This window comes from Tinamus guttatus, unplaced genomic scaffold (genome assembly GCF_059628265.1).
Source record: "Tinamus guttatus ecotype Peru unplaced genomic scaffold, ASM5962826v1 Tinamus_guttatus_pri_ptg000477l, whole genome shotgun sequence".
Taxonomy (NCBI): domain Eukaryota; kingdom Metazoa; phylum Chordata; class Aves; order Tinamiformes; family Tinamidae; genus Tinamus; species Tinamus guttatus.
In genome coordinates, this window is record NW_028289011.1 from 365,202 (window position 1) to 388,196 (window position 22,995).

Consider the following 22,995-nt stretch of genomic DNA (forward strand, 5'->3'; position numbering starts at 1 on the left):
GAAGGTCAGGTGAAGGAAGGTTCTGCACTTAGGAATTACTAGCAGGTGGATTTTTAATTGTCCTTGGTATAAGTATCTAATTTGACACATTTTCAGGATGCCCTGAGGCCTTCCCATGTCTCGTACACAGAATTGCTAGCATCATACGAGAGGGAAGCACTGCTTGTACCTGGTAAATGCTAGCACATTTCTTCCTGAATGTGCAGGGGTCTCCTCCATGCAAGGAGTTTCCTTAGCACAGGGTGCCAGGTTAAGGGGAGGTGAGGGATTCTCATGCTCCATCCTCAGGAGGTGTCATTCCCGATTCTTGCCCAGCTTATCAGTGCTAGGCCCTGTCAGTTACAGCATTAGGAGGAAGAAGACATGGCTGCGATATGGTCATCCTCGTAAGGTGATCCTGCCAGAATCTTCAAGCAAGTTGAGTAAGATTCTCCGCTCCTTGAACCTCGAGTGAGTTGTGAGCTGTCAGTGGGTGCCTCCAGAAGACTTCCCAGTCCCCTATTTGAGCAGTCCTTGAAAAGTACATGCAATTTCCAATACATGTTTTTGTGGCATCAGCGTCTGTTTGTGCTTTTTACACCCCCGTTCTATACATATTGTTGGAGAGAGGAAGTTAAGCAGGGCAGGTGATTTATCCTAGTCCAGAGGAGACAAGTCTGTTGCTGTCAGAGATTTTGTGTGCAATGTGTGGGTGTTGGGGGCACCTTTTTAGTAGGGTAATGCTGCTCAGCGAAATGTGTGAGTAGCCGTGGTGCCTGTGCTGGGAAGGGAGGAAAGGAAGCAGGGGCCATATTTGGGTCTTCACCAAGCATGCAATGGTTAGTGGTTTTAGCTGTGAGGCCTGTATTTTGTGGGAGGTGAATGAACAGGGTGTCTCTGCTAGTAGCACGGTATGAGAAGGCTGGTATAATTGTTGGGAGGGAATGAAGCAGAGCAAGCAGGTGTTGTGAGGCTGCCCTCCTCAGAGAGAGTGCAGGTTTTGTTCCAAAGCCGTGCTGAACAGGACACGGTTGTGCAAAATGACACTGCTGGTAGCAAGGAATAAGCAATTATGGTATAAGAGTCAGATGGAGAAAGAGAGGACAAAGAAAGAAGGAAAGAAGGAAGGAAAGAAAGTAGGAAAGAAGGAAAGAAAAATGGAAAGAAGAAAATAAACAAAGAAAGAAAGTGAGAGAGAGAGAAAGAAAGAAAGGGAGAGAGAAAAAAAATGAGAAAGAATGAGAGACAGAGAAAGAGAGAGAAAAGGGAAAAAGAAAGTATAAAAATAAAAAAAGAAAAAAGAAAAAGACAAGGAAAAAGAAAAAGAAAAAAATGAGAGAAAAGAGAAAAAAAGAAATATAAAGAAAAAGAAAAAAGACAAAGATAAGGAAAAAGATAAGGAAAAAGAAAAGGAAAAGAAGGAAAAGGAAACGAAAAATATATGAAGAGAAAAGAAGAACAGGGAGAAGAGTAAGAAAAAAAAGAATAAAAAAGGAAAACGAAAAGAAAAAGAGAAAAAAATGGAATAAGTAAAAAGGAAAAGAAAAAGAAGAATAAGAAAAAGAAAAAAGATGGCAAAGGCATTGTGGCATCCCCAGGGCCACATGTGAGGGGAAGTCCTAGAAGGACCTTTTCCTGGACCTCACTTGCCCCTAGGGTCTGGAATCTTAGTGACACAAAAATGCATCTTCGGTGCGGATGATTTTAGTACCTGAGATCACTTGGAAACAACATGCAACATTTAAGCAATGATACAGGAATATATATTTAAACAACAACGATAAAAATAACAAATTAATAAACAATAACAAGAAGAAAATTACAACAATATAATCAAAAATAACAACAATAATATCAACAACAACATTAACAACAACAAATGCTATTATAAGTGTCTATAGAGAAAAATCCACAAAGCGGGTTATCGCTGGCATCCATGGGCCCAGCGCTTCCTGGCAGCAACCAGGGTGAAGGGGAGCTTGGCCTGCAAGGGAAAAGGAGGCATCAGCAGGGCCGAGGAGCGGCTCGGGGGCTCCCGTGGAGCAGAGGCTCTTTGGCGGCTGCGCGGGCTCTTTGGCAGCAGCGCTGCCGTCATTGGTGCCCTGGCAGAGGCTTGGCGTGGCCAGCGCAGCCCAGAGGCCGGCAGAGGGGCTGAGGCAGCAGGTGCCCAGGCCTTGGGCGCTCCTGCGCCCTGTGCAGCTCTGCCCCGGCGCCGCGGCCCGCCAGAGCGCCCGCACACCTGGGCCAGGCTCCCGCGCGGCTGCTCCCCAAAGGCAGCGCGGAGCAGCGCCAAGGGGCCGGGCACAGCCCCAGCTGTGCCCGTGCAGCCGGCAGCAGGGACCATACCTGGGGGCTGCAGCCGGAGCTCTCCCAGTCCATGGGCTCCTCTGTGCTGCAGCCAACCAGGCTGCTGCTCCCCACAATCTGGAAGAGATCAGAAGACCTTGGTGGGGACGGTGCATAGGGAAGAGGAAGGATAAGGGCATCCAGTCGCTGCGGGGGCTGTACCTGGCTGCTGCCATAACTGAGCCACTCCATGGGCTCAGAATGGTCCCCTGTGTGTGGAGCCTGCAAGAGAAAAAGAAGCGTTTGCAGGGAGGTCCCAGAGGTCCCTCTTCCTGCAGTGAAAAGCAGGAAAACGGGAATGGGCCATGCCTAGCTGCACATTTCCCGGTGCAGATGGCCGTAAGAGAAATACCTGGATGCCACAGAAGGACTTTTCCCAATCCACAGGCTCCTCGTCCTTGCAGCCACCGAGGCCTTTGGTGCTTGCAGCCTGGAAGAGAGCAGGAGAGCTTGAGGGGATGGTCATGGTGGCAGATGTGGCTCTGTGCACGGGGCCTCGTGTGCCCTGCGTGCACAGGGCAGGCGGTGCAAAGAGCCAGGGCGCCAGGCTCAGGCAGCAGCCCCCGAGGCCTTGGCCGCTCCTGGCGCTGGCGCAGCTCTGCCCCAGTACCCAGGCCTGCCAGAGCTCCCTGCCACCTCTGCCACCAGCCCTGCGGCTGCTCTCGCAGAGCCAAACGCCAGCCGTCCCCGCGCAGCCTCTGCGTGCACACACAGTACCTGCACTGAGCTCTCGCACTCCATCTCTTCAACTTCAGAGTTATTCATTTTCTTTCACTCTCCTGAGTCTGCAACGGAATGGAATTGTTTACATTTGCAGCCATGAGCACCCAGTGTCGCGCGGTGGCCTTGAGGCCTCCCCTGGGAGGCATCGCGCAGGCTGCCCTGCAGCCCCGCAGCTCCCCTGCATCTTGTGGGCACCATGGGTGGCCCCTGGTGCTGCGCGGCCCTGCTGCTCACCTGGCCTTGCTGCTGCGTGGCCAGCACTGGGGCCACTGTGAGGCGCAGCCCTGGGAAGCTTCCGTGTTCCCGTGGCGATAACTGCCCCTCTGGGATGTTCCAGTGCTGCGTGGGGGGAGGAGGGCAGCGGCAAGGGCCAGGGGGGCCGCCGTGAGGAAGGGTCTGCGTGTGCTGGACTCCCCCTGCACTGCTGAGCCTGGCGGCAGAGAGCAGTGCGTGGCCTTGGGCTTGCTGTGTGCCAAGGAGGTCTCCTCACGCAGCCCCATGGTGCTGCTGGCGGCTGCCTGCCCCGAGGCCGGGCTGTACTTGGGGCTCTGCTTCCACCCCTGCAAGCAGCCTTGAATGCCTTGCTCTTTCTTTCCTGCTCCCCTCCTGCCCTTACAGCCCGATGGACTCAAGAAAGTTTTGTTTTCCATGGTCAAGATGTGTTCCTTGGTAGCGTAATGAGCGCGAAGGGCAGTTGTGCCGTGGAGCCAGGTGTGCATGTCCTCAGCAGAGCCCTTGTGAGTTGGTGGTGGCCTGGGAGCCCCTGGTGCTGCTGGGCTCCTTCTCTTGTCCTGCCGCGCACCTTGCAGGTGCCATGTGCTGTGGCTGAGAGCAGCCTTGGTGCAGCTCCTGCACTGCTGCCCCTGCCACGGCTTCCTAGTGCTGCAGAGGGCAGAGCAGGCACAAATGTGCCCTCAGCAGCAGCAGGGACCTGCAGCTACTGCAGCTCTGCCCAGCACAGGGCTACAGTTGTCACTTGCTAACGGAGGTGAATTCCCATCTCTTGGGTAAGGATGGGAATTCCAGGGCAGATGGAGCAGAGATCTCCCCGGTGCTGCCAGGTGTTTACCTCGCACAGAGGAAAACCCTCCAAAAGCAAGCAGCACAACCCCTGCCAGCAAAGTGCTGGAGCCCAGAGGAGCATCTTGCTGTTGGCTAACCTTGCTTGCTGGCATGCCGCAGTGCCCCTGCGAGGCAGAGCGCAGCTGCTGGGAAGGGGCTGGTGCCAGAGGTGCGCGGAGGGCTCTGGGTGGCTCCCAAGCAGCCGCAGGGCTGGTGGCACGGGGAATTGCCGGCAGGCATTTGTCTGCTGCCCTGGGAATGCTGGAGGGGAAGTGTGAAGCAGAGCAGTGTTCCCTGGAGGGAGGCGCGAGCAGAGGGCTGGGCAGCCAGCTCAGCCCTGTGGCTGTGAGGGCAAGTGCTGGGAGCCCCCTTGCCTGCGCGCGTGACTCCTGCAGAGCCCAGGCGTGCGCAGTGCTCCCATCGGCAGGAAAGGCGCTGGGAAGCCCTTGCCCCATGCAGGTTGCTTGCAGAGAAGCTGCGGCTCCTCTGCCCCTCGACCTGGGTACACAGGCCCTTGCAAGCAATGTGTTTATTCTGTGCCCAGCTACTGCCCTCTCTCGGCACCTGTGTTGCCCTGGCGTGTTTGTCAGCAGCTTTACATATGTGTGTCTCCACTGGGTCCCTTTCTGGGAAGTGGTGTTTGGAGGTGCAGGAGGGATGTGCTGCCTGGAGTCATGCTAAGCAGTGGAGGGGAAGAATCTCGTGTGCTCCCTGTTTTCGCCTTTGGTAAAGTCAATGAGATATGGAGAAGGTAACCTCCCCTGCGCCAGAGAAGCTGCTATTGTCTGCAGTGATTGACTGAAATTTTTTTTAAAAGGCAGAAACACTTGTTTGTAAAAGCCGGGCTGTGAAATAAGCTTCTCATTCCCATCGTCTCCTGTAACATTGTTGTAGGGATGCTGGGAAGCTCAGGCAGTTTGATTTGGTTAAGTAAGTGCAGAGTGCGTCGATCAAGAACTGGCTGGATGGCAAAGCTTAAAGAGTTGCTATCAGCGGTGCTGAATCTAGTTGAAGGCCTGTGGCCAGTGGTGTTTCACCAGGAAGAGTGGGTGCCTTTTGTTGTTGGTGAGGGGCCTGAAGAGAGGTCAGTTTGTGCCAAAGCTGCTCTCCTCCTTTCCCCTGGCCTTGGTGGTGCTGCAGGTCAGGTACTGCTGGTGCTTTGCTTCCAAGGCCCAGTGTATCCCTATGTTCCATGCTGCTGGAAGGAGTGATCATCATGCCCTGCTCGGGACACTTGTGGTTCCTTCAGGATCTGAGGCTGCCCTCTTGACCTGTCTCCCAAAGCAAGAGCCATGCAGAGATGTTGCAGAAGCAGGACATCTTCTCTGGGAGAAGCTGAAGAGAGGGCTAAAGCAGTGAAGCAGGACTGGGGCGAGCATGTGCGTGAGGGCTGGTCCCTGCAGGTGGTCATTGGCCGCAATGAGCCAGGCTGTTGGGTGCACTCAGCTGCTCCCCGTGTGCTGCTTGACTCCCGCTGGGCCTGGCACTGCTGCCTTCCAGCTCATCGGCTGTGGCAGACGGTGCAGCTTGAGATAGAACAGCGCTCTCCCATGACCTTGAAGGACCAGTGTATAGTGGTCCTCCCTTTGCTATTCCCATGCAAATCTTACTTCAGGGAGTAACTGGAGATGGCACGGAGTCAGCCTGCTACTGGCACGTGCCAGGCCAGGAATCCATAGCTGATGGGATCATCTTGCGCGTAATTAGTTAGAATGCTGGTTCATTTAGCAACCGTCTTTGCATGCTTTCTGCAAATAAGGAATTATATCCAGGACAGTATGGTATATAAGTTGTATCTGATGTTCAATAAAAGGTCTTTGGTTCATTACACTGGAGTCCATGCACATCATATGCTGCAAATGGAGTCCAATGTGGGGCATGAACAGGCAGGAAGTTCACGCAGTCTGAACTCGTCAGCGCAGTCCAGGTGAACCAAGAACGGAGCAGAAAGAGCTGCAGTGTGCACCCATCATGTGAGCGGCCTGGAAACCCTGGGAGGTGGAATGTCTCAAGAGCAGAAACACAGCCTGCATGTGCTGCAGCGCATGATGTGCAAGCAGAACCGGGAAGTCTCCAGGAAACACCTAACACCTCTGTTAGAATGGATCCAGGATAAGGTACCTATCTTTCCAAAAGAAGGCCCATTCCAGCGAGAGGTGTGGGAAGATCTCGGAAATTGCCTTAAGGAGGTGATGGCAGATGGTGATGCAGCTGCAGTAAAATGTGTGACCACTTGGTGGCAGATGATGCTTACCCTGAAGGCGGCGGGGTGCCCCTCCGAGTGATAAGATTGACCAGAAAGAAACACCACCACCGTGAGCACCACCACATGAGGGGCTGGCTGACCCCCAAAGTGATGATCCGTTTGACCTTAGCTCTGAGGGCTTGGAGGAAGAACAACAGCTTCAAGCGTGGTGGAGACCTGTGACCTTCACCCATGACCAGGTCCTCAGCACAGTCATCACTAACGCACGGACAGTGGCGGATGTCACCATTGAGAAGGTTTACCCCATTGTAGCCCTGGAAATTAACACCAACGAATCTGTGCTCTGAACACCCCCGTCCCTCTCTCCCCCCCATTCCCCGGACCACTGAATGTGGGCAAGTGTGTGTGATAAAAAATGGTAAAAAATGGCAATTGATAGATTTAGAAGCCTGTGTTTTAGTATCAGAGCTGGAGTTCATATGCGAAGATGATGCCCTTAAGGCGAGCGAAGTTTGCCTTGATACCAAGGAGAGCGTGTGTCATTTTGAGATCAATCCATAGAGTAATAATAAAACTGCATTAGCTTATGCAGGGAAAGGATGTGTGTGTTGTAGACCAATGTGTAAATGCTTGCTAATTAATTAATGAAATTTATGACCAGACTGTGTTTAGTGACTCTAATACATGTGTTTGCAATGTAGTTATTGTAGTTATCCTGGTGCTGTTTATTTGCAGCTGACTAAAGACGACTTTGTGGTATTAAATAGGGAATTCTTATCCATGCAAGCTGCTCTGGCTGATTATTTAAATGAGGTACATTATATAACCCCACGACATAAGCTGTTACGTTCCCTCTCTCAAATTACATTGCAGCCAAGGAGCTGATGTGTTCCTGTTCCCATTAAAGGTTCACACACATTGTTTCTGGACGGATCAGGGAAAACACATAGAGCTTTGGCCGTATGGAGACGAACAGACTCGTTATAGTGGCAATCATCTATTTTAATGGTTGAAGGATCCACACAAACTGTTGAACTATCGGCCTTGCATGCCATTGAATTGCTTTCACCTGGACCACTCAATGTTGTTGCAGATTCTGCATATGTTGTAGGTATTGCTCAACACATTGAAGATGCAATGATAAAAGAGGTCACTAACAAACAACTTTTTCCCTTGCTACTAATATTAGCTACACTGCTTTAAAATTGTGTACCTTTATATTTTAAAATGGATATATGGTTGCATACTACTCTACCAGGACCAATAACTGAAGGGAATGCTATGGCAGACGAACTGACAATGGCAGCAGTATTGCCATGCAGTTTTGTGCAAGCCCGATTATCTCACAACTTCTTTCATCGAAAGACCTCTTCATGGCGTAAACAATTTCCTCTGTCCCAAAAGCAAGGCACGGAAATTGTCCGTGCATGCCCTGTCAACATTTACACCAGTATCATCATATACAGGAGTGAACCCTTGAGGTTTACAAGCTAATGAGTTGCAGCAGAGCGGTGTCACACATATATGGACATGGGACCGACGGCGTTTTATGCATGTTAGCGTGGAAACCTTCTCAGGGGGTCTGGTAGCCTCTGCAAATAAGGGAAAAAGAGCACACAATGTGAAATGCCCCTGGTTAAGATGTTTTGCTGCTATGGGCCTTCTGAAAAGAACTAAAAATGATAATGGTCCTGCTTATGTTTCACAAACAATATCTATTTTACTACAACACTGGAGTATACAACATGTTAGTGGTATATTGCATTCTCTCACTGGAAAAGCCATTATCGAATGTGTCCACGGGACTCTCAAGGCTATGACACATAAACAAAAAAGAAGGAATCCTATGGACCGTGTTACTCCACAGGAACTGTTAGACAAAGTATTACATGTACTTAATTTTTTTGAATCATTCTGATCATTACTTATTTGCAACAGCAGCTGCCCGACAATTGGGGAGGGTCCCTCCATTTGAGGCTCAGCCAAAGGTATGGTATAAAGAATGTGGGGAGTCGTGATGGACCGGCCCCGTAGAACTAATAACGTGGGGAAGGGGATATGCATGTGTTCTTCTTCCCACAGGTCCTCACTGGTTACCAGCAAAAACTGTAAAGCCTTACTTGATGACAGAGGAGTCACAGCCACAGGAGAATTGCAGCCAAGCACAGGAGTCGAAAACCAATGAGCCTTTGGAGTGAATCATGAATCATTTTTCAACATTTGGTGCAGTAGGGAATAGATGTGGTGATGTTTGTGATTTTATTCTGTTATGTACATTGATCGTAACCTATATAATTAATAGTTTATGCTTTTATGTGCATTGATCTCAACCTATATAATCAGGAGTTTATGCTTTTAACCTGTATGATTAATATAGATGTGGAATACATAATATTATGGATGTTTGTATGCATGATGAGTATACCTATAACCTTCACGTGAATTTACTGGATTCATAATGGGATCCATCCCCTCCAATTGTGAATAATGGGATATGGATATAAAAAAAAAAAAGGAAAAGTTTCTCAATTATTGAATAAGAGCAACCATTCTGAGGCTAATTTGACCATTCTTCACACTCAGAAGGTTATGGTATGCATTTCACATCCGTGTGTGTTTTTATTGGTATCTAATCTGAGTATCACAAATTGTAATGTTTTGTTTTGTGTAACAAGTTACTACTAATCATAAAAAAGCGAAGAATGTGTATATGAATAAATATTATTATTAACATGAAGCATGTATTATGAATATATATGTCTTATATATATATGGACAAACATAATTATTAATATAAAAATATATATTATGAATAAATATTATTATGAAACATATATTATGAATATATGAATAAATATAACTATTAATATAAAACATATACTATGAATACATATAGTTCATGAATATGAATATATATAAATAAAGTGGACATATATAAATAAGGTATATATATGTGTATGTATATGGAGATATGAAAAAATATACAATTCATATATGTAAATATATATATATGAGATATATATATGAAAATATATATGCAAATGTATATATTCTCATATAGAATTCATATATGAATAGATATGAATAGATATGTGAATATATATGAATAAATTTAATTACTCATGTAAATGAAATACGCAGTCCTAGATGAGTGCCAAAGCCTGAAGCCCAAATCAGGGCAGCTCCTTTTGTCAGTGGCCTGGCTAAACAAAACAGGGGGAGACGTGGCAGACGGTGCAGCTTGAGATGGAACAGCGCTCTCCCATGACCTTGAAGGACCAGTGAATACTGGACCTCCCTTCGCGGTTCCCATGCAAAACTTACTTCAGGGATTAATTGGAGATGGCACGGAGCCAGCTGATTACTGGCATCTGCAAGGCCACTAATGCATAGCTGATGGGATAACCTTGTGCGTAATCAGTTAGACTGTTGGTTCATTTAGCAACCATCTTCACATGCTTTTCTCAAATAAGGAATTATATCCAGGACGCTACGGTATATAAGATGTATTTGATGCTCAAGAGAAGGTCTTTGGTACATTACACTTGAGTCCATGCGCATCATATGCTGCAATCTGCCAACAACCTCCTCCTCTTCCTCCTTACATGTCCGGTTTTGCCAGACACCACACTCTCATTCCCAACCCCGTTAAGGGAGCATGAAACTCCACTGCCTGGCACTGGAATGGATACACATTTCTACAAAAGAAACATTGTTCCTTTCTGGGTGTGACTTCAGAGGCTCGCTTCGTGTCCAGAGAGTGATGGAACGAATGAAAGGAAGGAATGGAAGGAAGAGTAATGAAAGTAATGGGAAAAAAGTAAGAAAAAAAGAATAACAATAAAAAAGGATACGAATAAAAAAAAGAAAAGATTAGGAAAAAGAGAAAGGAAAAGAGAAAGGACAAGGGAAAGGAAAAGGAAGAGGAAAAGGAAAAGGAATAGAGAAAAAGAATGAGCAACTATAGTTCAATATGAAAGGTTTTATAATAATCTATGACTGAATATGTGCTTGAAACTGCCGTGCATCAATTTCCTTCTGGCATCGAGACTGAGGAGTGAACAGCAGCAGACAGCCACAGTGACGCAGACTCTTGTGTCCACTCAACTGATCAACATCGGAAGGTCCCAAGGACCTGGGAGGCAGGTGGAGGAGGCTGATCGTGCCCCTCTCCTCAGCTCTGCTCAGGCCACACCTGGGCTCTTGTGTGCAGAAATATTGTGGGCTGCCCAGGACAAGAGGGACGTGGAACTTGCAGAGAGCGACCAGCTTAGTGCCACAAAGATGATGAAGGAACTGGAGCATCTATCTTATGAGGAAAGAGTAAGCGATTTGGGCCTGTTTATCCTGGGGAAGACAAGAGTGAGAGGGGAACTTATCAAGAGGTAAAAACAGCTGAGGGGAGGATGTAAAAAGGACAGGGCCAAACTCTCCTCAGTGGCGCACAGCAATAGCACAAGGGCTAAAGAGTACAAATTGCAACACAGTTTCAATGGATGCAAATTGCTACACACATTCAATGTGCATATGAGGAAGGGCTTTTTGACAGTTAGGGTGACGGAGCACTGGAAGCGGGTGTCCAGCGAGGTTGTGCAGGCTCCTTCTTCGGAACTCTTCCAAACCCTCCTGGGTGTGATCCTCTGCAACGCGCTGCAGGGGTCCCTGCTTGTGCAGGTGGGGTTGGACTGATGATCTCGAGAGGTCCCTTCCAAAGTCAACCCCTGTGTGACTGTGTGACTTGGGAGGGCTCCGCGGGCACCCAGGACGGCAGCGATGTTGGAAGGGCAGCGGTGGGGTTTTGTCAGGCCGTAAGGCCTCTTCTCTTGTGGCACCGAGTTCTCACCATGAGCAGCTGGCAGATGGCCCTGCAGACGGCAGAGGGACAGAGCAGCCTCCATCGTGGTCCCCAGCACAGGGACCTGCCTGTCAGCAGCCCATTTCTGCACCAGCTTCCTCCAGGGACACTGCCCCCCGTGACATGGTCCCTGAGCGTGCCCAGCCCTGCAGGGCCCTGTGTCCCCCAGGGGCTTGTGGAGTTCGGCCCTGCATCTCCAGGCCCCGTGTCCCTGGGGCGCGACAGCTTCCCTTTGCCTGTGGCTTGGGCACTGCGGGGACACGTTGTGTGCGCCACCCGGAGAGTTGAGAGCTGCCCCACAGTGGGGCTGGGGCTTCTTCCCCAGGGCCACATGTGAATGGAATTCCAGGAAGGAATTTTTTGCTGTTGCTCCCATGCCCCTGGTGCACACAGGGCTCCACACACAGACCTGCGGTGGGGATGGTTTTTTGTGCCTGAGCTCACTTGGAAAAAACTGGCAACATATGAGCAATGATACAGGAATATATATTCAAACAAGAGCAAGAAAGAATAACAAAAACAATAATAACGACAACAATATCAATAACAGTAACAACAACAATATCAAAAACAATATAAACAATATCAACAACAACCAAAAACTACTGTGACGCTACATAGAAAAAAATCCAGAAAAGAGTCCAGGGCTGGAGTCCTCATGCCCAGCGTTTCCTGGTAGCAGCCTGGGTGAAGGGGAGCTTGGTCTGCAAGGGAAAAGGAGGCATCAGCAGGGCCGAGGAGCGGCTCGGGGGCTCCCGTGGAGCAGAGGCTCTTTGGCGGCTGCGCGGGCTCTTTGGCAGCAGCGCTGCCGTCATTGGTGCCCTGGCAGAGGCTTGGCGTGGCCAGCGCAGCCCAGAGGCCGGCAGAGGGGCTGAGGCAGCAGGTGCCCAGGCCTTGGGCGCTCCTGCGCCCTGTGCAGCTCTGCCCCGGCGCCGCAGCCCGCCAGAGCGCCCGCACACCTGGGCCAGGCTCCCGCGCGGCTGCTCCCCAAAGGCAGCGCGGAGCAGCGCCAAGGGGCCGGGCACAGCCCCAGCTGTGCCCGTGCAGCCGGCAGCAGGGGCCATACCTGGGGGCTGCAGCTGGAGCTCTCCCAATCCATCGGCTCTTCTTGGCTGCAGCCGACCAGGGTGATGCTCCCCACGGTCTGGAAGAGAGGAGGAGACCTTGGTGGGGACGGTGCATGGGGAAGAGGAAGGGCAAGGGCATCCAGGGGCTACGGGGGCTGTACCTGGCTGCTGCCGTAACTGAGCCACTCCATAGGCTCAGGGTGGTCCCCTGAAGGCCCCCTATCCATGTGCGGAGCCTGTAAGAGAGAGGGAGGCGTTTTCAAGACAAGTCCCAGAGCTGGGGAGGTCTGGCCCCAGGGCCCCTCTTCCTGCAGCGAGAATCGGGAAAGCGAGAAGGGGCCAACCCCATCCCCAGCTGTCCATGTGCACCCGGCAGCAGCAGCAATACCTGGAGGGCACAGCTAGAGGTCTCCCACTCCATAGGCTCTTCATCCTGGCTGCATCCAGCCAGGCTGTGGGTTCCTGGGCTCTGGAAGAGAGCAGGAGAGCATAGGGGGACAGTCATGGTGGCAGATCTGGCTCTGTGCATGGGGCCTCGTGTGCCCTGCGTGCACAGGGCAGGCGGTGCAAAGAGCCAGGGCGCCAGGCTCAGGCAGCAGCCCCCGAGGCCTTGGCCGCTCCTGGCCCTGGCGCAGCTCTGCCCCAGCACCCAGGCCTGCCAGAGCTCCCTGCCACCTCTGCCACCAGCCCTGCGGCTGCTCTCGCAGAGCCAAACGCCAGCCGTCCCCACGCAGCCTCTGCCTGCGCGCACAGTACCTGCACCGAGCTCTCCCACTCCATCTCTTCAACTGGAGAGTTGTCCATTTTTTTAAGTCTCCACCAACTGCAAAAGAAAAGGAGTCATTGTCATTTGCAGCCGTGAGAGCAGGTGTCTCTGTCCCAGCAGCCGCTTGGTGTCTCCGTGTGTGGGAGTGGTGGGGCACAGAGCTGGGCCTGCCCGCGGCAGCCTCCTTGTCCCCGGCAGGCCCTTTTGCAGTTGGGGAGCCGAGTGGCAAGTAGAGGAGAGAGAAGGGCAATGTCAGCGGTGTGAGCGCCAAGTGTCGCGTGGTGGCTTTGGGGCCTCCCCTGGGAGGCATCGCGCAGGCTGCCCTGCAGCCCCGCAGCTCCCCTGCATCTTGTGGGCACCACGGGTGGCCCCTGGTGCTGCGCGGCCCTGCTGCTCACCTGGCCTTGCTGCTGCGTGGCCAGCACTGGGGCCACTGTGAGGCGCAGCCCTGGGAAGCTTCCGTGTTCCCGTGGCGATAACTGCCCCTCTGGGATGTTCCAGTGCTCCGTGGGGGGAGGAGGGCAGCGGCAAGGGCCAGGGGGGCCGCCGTGAGGAAGGGTCTGCGTGTGCTGGACTCCCCCTGGCACTGCTGAGCCTGGCGGCAGAGAGCAGTGCGTGGCCTTGGGCTTCCTGGGTGCCAAGGAGGGCTCCTCACGCAGCCCCATGGTGCTGCTGGCAGCTGCCTGCCCAGAGGCCGGACTCCAATTGGGGCTCTGCTTACACCCCTGCAAGCAGCCTTGAATGCCTTCATCTTTCTTCCCTGCTCCACTCCTGCCCTTACCGCCTGATAGTCTCGAGACAGCTTTCTTTTCCATGGTCTAGACATGTTCCTTGGCAGTGCAATGAGTGCGAAGGGCAGTTGTGCCCAGGGCCGGGTGTGCATGTCCTCAACAGAGCCCTTGTGAGTTGGTGGTTGCCTGGGAGCCCCTGGTGTGCTGCTGGGCTCCTTCTCTTGTCCTGCCGTGCACCTTGCAGGTGCCATGTGCTGTGGCTGAGAGCAGCCTTGGTGCGGCTCCTGCACTGCTGCCCCTACCACGGCCTCCTCGGGCTGCAGAGGGCAGAGCAGGCACAAATGTGCCCTCAGCAGCAGCAGGGAGCTGCAGCTGCTGCAGCTCTGCCCAGCACTGGGCTACAATGCTCACTTGCTAATGGAGGTGATTTCCCAGCCTTTGGGTAAGGACAGGAAAGCCAAGGGCAGGTGGAGCAGGAGATCCCCCTCACGCAGAGGAAAATCCCTCCAAAATCAAGCAGTGCAACCCCTGCACCGAAGTGCTGGAGCCCAGAGGAGCATCTTACTGCTCGCCAAGCTTGCTTGCTGGCATGCTGAAAGGGGCTCCCGCTGGACAGAGTAACCTCCTTCCTGGTCCCCAGATCTTGGCATCTCCCATGCCGACAGAAATGTTCTTCGCATCCCTGACATCACAAGCTCAGAAACAAGAACCCTGCTTCGCCAGCATCACCTTTTTCTAATTAAAGACCAAACTTCATAAATATATTTTAAAATTGCTGACTTTCCCAAGTATGGAAAAGCTGTGCTGTGCTTGCTGAAGCCAAGGTGCCTTCCCCCTTAACTCTATTGGTGCTGGGAGTGCAATTGCAGGCTGAGTGTTTGGCTCCAGTTTTATCTGGGGCAATGGGCCAGGGATTATAGACAAAGGGGATTTACCCTCCTCTCCCTCTGCCTTCCCCTTCCCCAAACACTGTCTCAAAATACAGAATTGGGATCGTGTCAAACCCTGGTTCCTTTGGTTCCAGCAGCAATTCAGCAGCACACAAAGAGTTAAATTATGGCATGAGAGTTTGGCCATGTGTTGAGAGGCCACTTGGCTTTTAGCGGAGGATCTCTAAGCCGTGCGCCTGTTCCTGTGCTGCTCACGGCGGCATCAGGGAGGCCGGTGCGCAGGACAGGAGCTGCTCCCTGGGGCAGTGCAGCCCCGCGGCGCAGGGGACAGGGACACTGCATCCTGGGCACCTGTGCAGAGCAGGGGGGGTCTTTTCTCCCCTTTGGAAGCAGCTTGGGAAACAGCCAAATACAGGGGTGGAAAGCAGGTTTGGTTGAACTTCCCAGCAAGTGAACAAACTCCCAAGAGCTGAGTGCTTAGCTCTAGGTTAGGGGATCAAGTGCAGCACGGGCAGGTACCAGGACACGTAGCCCCTCTTCCCCCGCACACCTCAGCCCCAGCCCAGCGCCCTCCTGCCAGCAGCCCGTGTGCTTGCGGTGCGCTCCGCGAGCCGCCGTGCCGGCCTCTTGTGCAAGCGCTGTGGCCTCCAGGGCCTCCGCTCCAAGGAGCCCCATCTCTATTGAAGCCATGGATGAGAAGCCCTGTGTCCCTGTCCACGTGGACGTCCATGGGAAGCCGTTGCTGTCCTTGGGCAGCGCAGGGATGTGCTGCCCTCACCAAACAGAGTCCCCACAAGGGGCCGCAGCACCCGCTCCCCACAGCCTCTGCAAGGGGCAGTGTGGGGCTGCTGGAGCAGCGCAGCAAGGTGTGCGGCCAAACGCACCCGTCTGCCAGCCAAGGCAGGCGCCCTCGCGCAGCGCCTCTCTGCAGGAGCACCGGGGCATGGCCTGGTACCAACTGCCGCCACCATGGCCAGGCCAAGCCCAGCATGCAGCTGCCACTCCTTCCTTCCCACCCATTTCAATTGCAGGGTTTTGGTGATATTTCAGTGGAAAACAAACCTGGTGTAAATGTTTTTTGTGGAGCTTAACAATCTCTTTGCAAAGTTCCTCATTCCTTGAGCTTAAAAGAGCCAGGTTATTAACCACCATAGCAGCATTTCTAACCAAAACACTACGACTTAAGCAGGCCAGGAGTGCCAGGAGCTGCTGTCACTCTAACCCATTCCTGGCGCCCAACGCAGGGCTGGGACCGGCCAGGTGATGCCTTGAACTGCAGCTCCCCCCTCTTGAGAAGCAGGTGGAGGTGTTTAGGATATTCACCAAACTACAGCTGCTTGCAGTTAAGAAATGATGAGTTATGTGTGAAACTTATGCATTGATTCTTGGACAAAAGCATCTTGCAGCAGTTTGAAGGAGGGTGATCCAGTCTAGAAGAGACATGGTGTTATTGGAGTAAGTCCAGCTAAGGGCCCCTTAGACGATTAGGGGACTGGAGCCTCTCTCATATGAGGTGTAGCTGAGCGAGCTGGGGCTGCATAGCCTGGAGAAGAGAGGACGGAGGAGAGTTTTATCAATGTGCTTAAGTATCCAAAGGGAGGCTGTGATAAGGACAGGTCCAGATTTTTTTCAGTGATGCTCAGTGACAATGATGAAAGGTAATGGGCACAAATTGAAACACAGGAAGGTTTTTCTGAAAATAAGGAAGGTGTCTGAGCATAGGAACAGGCTGCAGAGGAAGGCAGTGGAGTTTCCAGCCCTGGCAATACTGAACAGGTGTCTGGGCAGGGTCTTGGGCCGCCTGCTGGAGGTAGCCCTGTCAAAGCGTGAGGATGAACAAGGTCTCTGAAGGCCCTTTCCAATCTGAGCCATCCTGGAATGTTTAAAGCTAGAATATATCCTTCATGCAGGCAATGTGGAACTTCAGTGTTTCAGAGTGAAACTGATACCCGAGCTCCTGCGTTGGTATTTGTCCAGTGTAAGATGGTTATTGCAATCTATCTTATGACCTTGGCGTTTGCAAAAGTTTTGTTCTTTTCTTTACTTATTTACTTATTTTTCCTGGCCACGTCTGTCTATGATGTATGCTCTACCCCTTAGAAAACTCCTTATAGTCCATGAAAATGCAAATATTATTTTCTAGGAGTTCTCTGTAACATGACAAGTTCTACATTTTTTTTATTTTTATTTACTGATTTTTTTTCCTTACACTGACCAAGAAACCCTGAAGTGTTTTGACTTTTCTTTAGGAGGCCAAGGCAGGATGCCCCACACTGTCTCCTGAGGAGCTCTCAAATTGACTCAAACTGTCTCCTTATGTCCGCTGTGCAGCGCTTGAGGAGATACTTCCCAAGAAGCAGCTTGATATTCCTGACAGAAAAGAACATGCCTGCATGTCCCGGATGGAACCTGCCTCAGTGGGTGGATTCACATGCCACACTTGCCACCGTGTGCTCTGCTGGTCACTGACTCCTTGAGAGATGTTCTGCAGGTGTCCTCACTACTCCTCTAACTGCATCAGGGGGGAAAGGAAACAACGGAATCCTACCAAGCACTTAACCTGAGCAAACTCTGTGTCTCCTGGAAGTCAGGACATTGAACAGCTTCAGCAAAAGGTCTTCTGCTGTGCTGGAGAAGCAGATGGTGCCTACAGTGATGATCTGGAAATCACAAGAGCACTAGGACCTGCCATAGTCCCTGTTCCCCAAGGGGCTGAGGGACAGAGCAGCCTCCATCGTGGTCCCCAGCACGGGGCCCTTCCTGGCAGCAGCCCCTTTCTGCACCAGCTGCCTCCGGGGACACTGCCCCCCGTGACATGGTCCCTGAGCGTGTCCCAGCCCTCCTGGGCCCTGTGTCCCCCAGGGGCTCGTGGAGTTCGGCCCTGCATCTCCAGGCCCCGTATCCCTGGGGCGGGACAGCTTCCCTTTGCCTGTGGCTTGCGCCCTGAGGGGACCCATTGTGTGCGGCACCCGGAGAGTTGAGAGCTGCCCCATGTGGTGGGGCTGGGGGTTCTTCCCCTTTGGGCATCCTGTGGGACACGTGTGCAGGTCAGGTGAAGGAAGGCCCTACACTTAGGGATTAATAGCAGGTTGATTTTTAATTGTCCTTGGTATAAGAATCTAATTTGACACATTTTCAGGATGCCCTGAGGCCTTCCCAAATCTCGTACACAGAATTGCTAGCATCATACATGAGGGAAGCACTACTTGTACGTGGTAAATGCTAGGACATTTCTTCCTGAATGTTCAGAGGATTCTCATCCTTGCAAGCAGTTTCCTTTAGTGCAGGGTGCCGGGTTAAGGGTAAGGGAGGGATTCTGGCGGTCCAGCCATAAGTGTTGGTCAGGTGTCATTCCCGATTCCTGCTCCGCTTATCAGTGCTAGGCCCTGTCATTTATACTATTAGGTGGAAGAAGACATGGCCATGATATGGTCATCCTCATAAGGTGATCCTTCCAGAATCTGCAGACAAGTTGCGTAAGATTCTCTGCTCCCTGCAGCATGAGTGAGTGGCATTGTGCACAGCCAGTGGGTGCCTCTGCAAGACTTTCCAGATTCTTATTTGAGAAGTCCTTGAAAAGTGCATGCAAACTCCAGCATATGTTCTTGCTGCATCAGTGTCTGTGTGTGCCTTTTTGCTTGCTCATTCCATATGTATTGTTGGAGGGAGGTATTTGAGTAGGGCAAGTGGATTACTCTAGGCCTGAAGAGAAAAGTGTATTGTTGACAGAGATTTTATGTGGAATGTGTGGGTGTTGGGGACAGCTTTTTAGTAGGGAAATGCTGCAAAGGGAAATGCAGCTGTGGTGCCCGTGCTGGGAATGGATGAAAGGAAGCAGGGGCAATGTTTGGAGGCTTCGCTAAGCATGCAGTGGCTAGTGATTTTAGCTGTGAGGCCTGTCTTTTGTGGGAGGTGATTGAGCAGGGTGACCATGCTGGTAGCAAGGTGTGAGAATTGTGGTGTAATGGTTGGGAGGGAATGAAGCAGAGCAAGCAAGCGTTGTGAGGCTGCCCTCCTCATAGAGAGTGAAGGCTTTGTTCTGTCAGTCATTTACATATAAATCCCCCTTGCCGGTGCACATGTGCAGCATGAACAAAGAAATGTGTGAATGAAGCATGCAGCTTCCTGAGTGCATGAATGAAGCATGCAGCAACATGAATGAAGGGCAGCATGAATGAAGGACTACCATCTCTACATGTGCTTTGGTGAAATCCTGGCTCCAGAAATGACTTCTCAAGCAATCTCTCTTAAGCAGCTCTGTGGAGGGGAGTTTGGGAGGTCTGCTTGACAACAGGTCAAGCAGGAGGCAGCAATGTGCCCTTGTGTCAAGGATGGCCAGAGGGATGCTGGCCTGCATGAGGAGGAGTGTTGGCAGCAGGTGGAGGGGGCTGATCGTGCCCCTCAGCTCTGCTCAGGCCACACCTGGACTCTTGTGTGCAGAAATATTGTGGGCTGCCCAGGACAAGAGGGATGTGGAACTTGCAGAGAGTGACCAGCTTAGTGCCACAAAGATGATGAAGGAACTGGAGCGTCTATCTTATGAGGAAAGAGTAAGCGATTTGGGCCTGTTTATCCTGGAAAAAACAAGAGTGAGAGGGGAACTTATCAAGAGGTACAAACAGCTGAGGGGAGGATGTAAAAAGGACAGGGCCAAACTCTTCTCGGTGGTGCCCAGCAATAGCCCAAGAGCTAAAGGGTGTAGATTGCAACACAGTTACAATGGATGCAAATTGCTACAAACTTTCAATGTGCATATGAGGAAGGGCTTTTTGACAGTTAGGGTGACGGAGCACTGGAAGCGGGTGTCCAGCGAGGTTGTGCAGGCTCCCTCTTTGGAGCTCTTCCAAAGCCTCCTGGGTGTGATCCTGTGCAACGCGCTGTAGGAGTCCCTGCTTGTGCAGGAGGGGGTTGGACTGATGATCTCGAGAGGTCCCTTCCAACGTCAACCCCTGTGTGACTGTGTGACTTGGGAGGGCTCCGTGGGCACCCAGGACGGCAGTGATGTTGGAAGGGCAGTGGTGGGGTTTTGTCAGGCCGTAAGGCCTCTTCTCTTGTGGCACCGAGTTGTCACCATGAGCAACTGGCAGATGGCCCTGCAGATGGCAGAGGGACAGAGCAGCCTCCATCGTAGTCCCCAGCACGGGGCCCTTCCTGGCAGCAGCCCATTTCTGCACCAGCTGCCTCCGGGGACACTGCCCCCCGTGACATGGTCCCTGAGTGTGTCCCAGCCCTGCAGGGCCCTGTGTCCCCCAGGGGCTTGTGGAGTTCGGCCCTGCATCTCCAGGCCCCGTGTCCCTGGGGCGCGACAGCTTCCCTTTGCCTGTGGCTTGGGCCCTGCGGGGACACGTTGTGTGCGCCACCCGGAGAGTTGAGAGCTGCCCCACAGTGGGGCTGGGGCTTCTTCCCCAGGGCCACATGTGAATGGAATTCCAGGAAGGAATTTTTTGCTGTTGCTCCCATGCCCCTGGTGCACACAGGGCTCCACACACACACCTGCGGTGGGGATGGTTTTTTGTGCCTGAGCTCACTTGGAAAAAACTGGCAACATATGAGCAATGATACAGGAATATATATTTAAACAAGAGCAAGAAAGAATAACAAAAACAATAATAACGACAACAATATCAATAACAGTAACAACAACAATATCAAAAACAATATAAACAATATCAACAACAACCAAAAACTACTGTGACGCTACATAGAAAAAAATCCAGAAAAGAGTCCAGGGCTGGAGTCCTCATGCCCAGCGTTTCCTGGTAGCAGCCTGGGTGAAGGGGAGCTTGGTCTGCAAGGGAAAAGGAGGCATCAGCAGGGCCGAGGAGCGGCTCGGGGGCTCCCGTGGAGCAGAGGCTCTTTGGCGGCTGCGCGGGCTCTTTGGCAGCAGCGCTGCCGTCATTGGTGCCCTGGCAGAGGCTTGGCGTGGCCAGCGCAGCCCAGAGGCCGGCAGAGGGGCTGAGGCAGCAGGTGCCCAGGCCTTGGGCGCTCCTGCGCCCTGTGCAGCTCTGCCCCGGCGCCGCGGCCCGCCAGAGCGCCCGCACACCTGGGCCAGGCTCCCGCGCGGCTGCTCCCCAAAGGCAGCGCGGAGCAGCGCCAAGGGGCCGGGCACAGCCCCAGCTCTGCCCGTGCAGCCGGCAGCAGGGGCCATACCTGGGGGCTGCAGCTGGAGCTCTCCCAATCCATCGGCTCTTCTTGGCTGCAGCCGACCAGGGTGATGCTCCCCACGGTCTGGAAGAGAGGAGGAGACCTTGGTGGGGACGGTGCATGGGGAAGAGGAAGGGCAAGGGCATCCAGGGGCTACGGGGGCTGTACCTGGCTGCTGCCGTAACTGAGCCACTCCATAGGCTCAGGGTGGTCCCCTGAAGGCCCCCTATCCATGTGCGGAGCCTGTAAGAGAGAGGGAGGCGTTTTCAAGACAAGTCCCAGAGCTGGGGAGGTCTGGCCCCAGGGCCCCTCTTCCTGCAGCGAGAATCGGGAAAGCGAGAAGGGGCCAACCCCATCCCCAGCTGTCCATGTGCACCCGGCAGCAGCAGCAATACCTGGAGGGCACAGCTAGAGGTCTCCCACTCCATAGGCTCTTCATCCTGGCTGCATCCAGCCAGGCTGTGGGTTCCTGGGCTCTGGAAGAGAGCAGGAGAGCATAGGGGGACAGTCATGGTGGCAGATCTGGCTCTGTGCATGGGGCCTCGTGTGCCCTGCGTGCACAGGGCAGGCGGTGCAAAGAGCCAGGGCGCCAGGCTCAGGCAGCAGCCCCCGAGGCCTTGGCCGCTCCTGGCCCTGGCGCAGCTCTGCCCCAGCACCCAGGCCTGCCAGAGCTCCCTGCCACCTCTGCCACTAGCCCTGCAGCTGCTCTCGCAGAGCCAAACGCCAGCCGTCCCCACGCAGCCTCTGCCTGCGCGCACAGTACCTGCACAGAGCTCTCCCACTCCATCTCTTCAACTGGAGAGTTGTCCATTTTTTTAAGTCTCCACCAACTGCAAAAGAAAAGGAGTCATTGTCATTTGCAGCCGTGAGAGCAGGTGTCTCTGCCCCAGCAGCCGCTTGGTGTCTCCGTGTGTGGGAGTGGTGGGGCACAGAGCTGGGCCTGCCCGCGGCAGCCTCCTTGTCCCCAGCAGGCCCTTTTGCAGTTGGGGAGCCGAGTGGCAAGTAGAGGAGAGAGAAGGGCAATGTCAGCGGTGTGAGTGCCAAGTGTCGCGTGGTGGCTTTGGGGCCTCCCCTGGGAGGCATCGCGCAGGCTGCCCTGCAGCCCCGCAGCTCCCCTGCATCTTGTGGGCACCACGGGTGGCCCCTGGTGCTGCGCGGCCCTGCTGCTCACCTGGCCTTGCTGCTGCGTGGCCAGCACTGGGGCCACTGTGAGGCGCAGCCCTGGGAAGCTTCCGTGTTCCCGTGGCGATAACTGCCCCTCTGGGATGTTCCAGTGCTCCGTGGGGGGAGGAGGGCAGCGGCAAGGGCCAGGGGGGCCGCCGTGAGGAAGGGTCTGCGTGTGCTGGACTCCCCCTGGCACTGCTGAGCCTGGCGGCAGAGAGCAGTGCGTGGCCTTGGGCTTCCTGGGTGCCAAGGAGGGCTCCTCACGCAGCCCCATGGTGCTGCTGGTGGCTGCCTGCCCAGAGGCCGGACTCCAATTGGGGCTCTGCTTACACCCCTGCAAGCAGCCTTGAATGCCTTCATCTTTCTTCCCTGCTCCACTCCTGCCCTTACCGCCTGATAGTCTCGAGACAGCTTTCTTTTCCATGGTCTAGACATGTTCCTTGGCAGTGCAATGAGTGCGAAGGGCAGTTGTGCCCAGGGCCGGGTGTGCATGTCCTCAACAGAGCCCTTGTGAGTTGGTGGTTGCCTGGGAGCCCCTGGTGTGCTGCTGGGCTCCTTCTCTTGTCCTGCCGTGCACCTTGCAGGTGCCATGTGCTGTGGCTGAGAGCAGCCTTGGTGCGGCTCCTGCACTGCTGCCCCTACCACGGCCTCCTCGGGCTGCAGAGGGCAGAGCAGGCACAAATGTGCCCTCAGCAGCAGCAGGGAGCTGCAGCTGCTGCAGCTCTGCCCAGCACTGGGCTACAATGCTCACTTGCTAATGGAGGTGATTTCCCAGCCTTTGGGTAAGGACAGGAAAGCCAAGGGCAGGTGGAGCAGGAGATCCCCCTCACGCAGAGGAAAATCCCTCCAAAATCAAGCAGTGCAACCCCTGCACCGAAGTGCTGGAGCCCAGAGGAGCATCTTGCTGCTGGCCAAGCTTGCTTGCTGGCATGCCACAAGGGGCTGCTGCTGGACAGAGTAACCTCCTTCCTGGTCCCCAGATCTTGGCATCTCCCATGCCGACAGAAATGTTCTTCGCATCCCTGACATCACAAGCTCAGAAACAAGAACCCTGCTTATCCA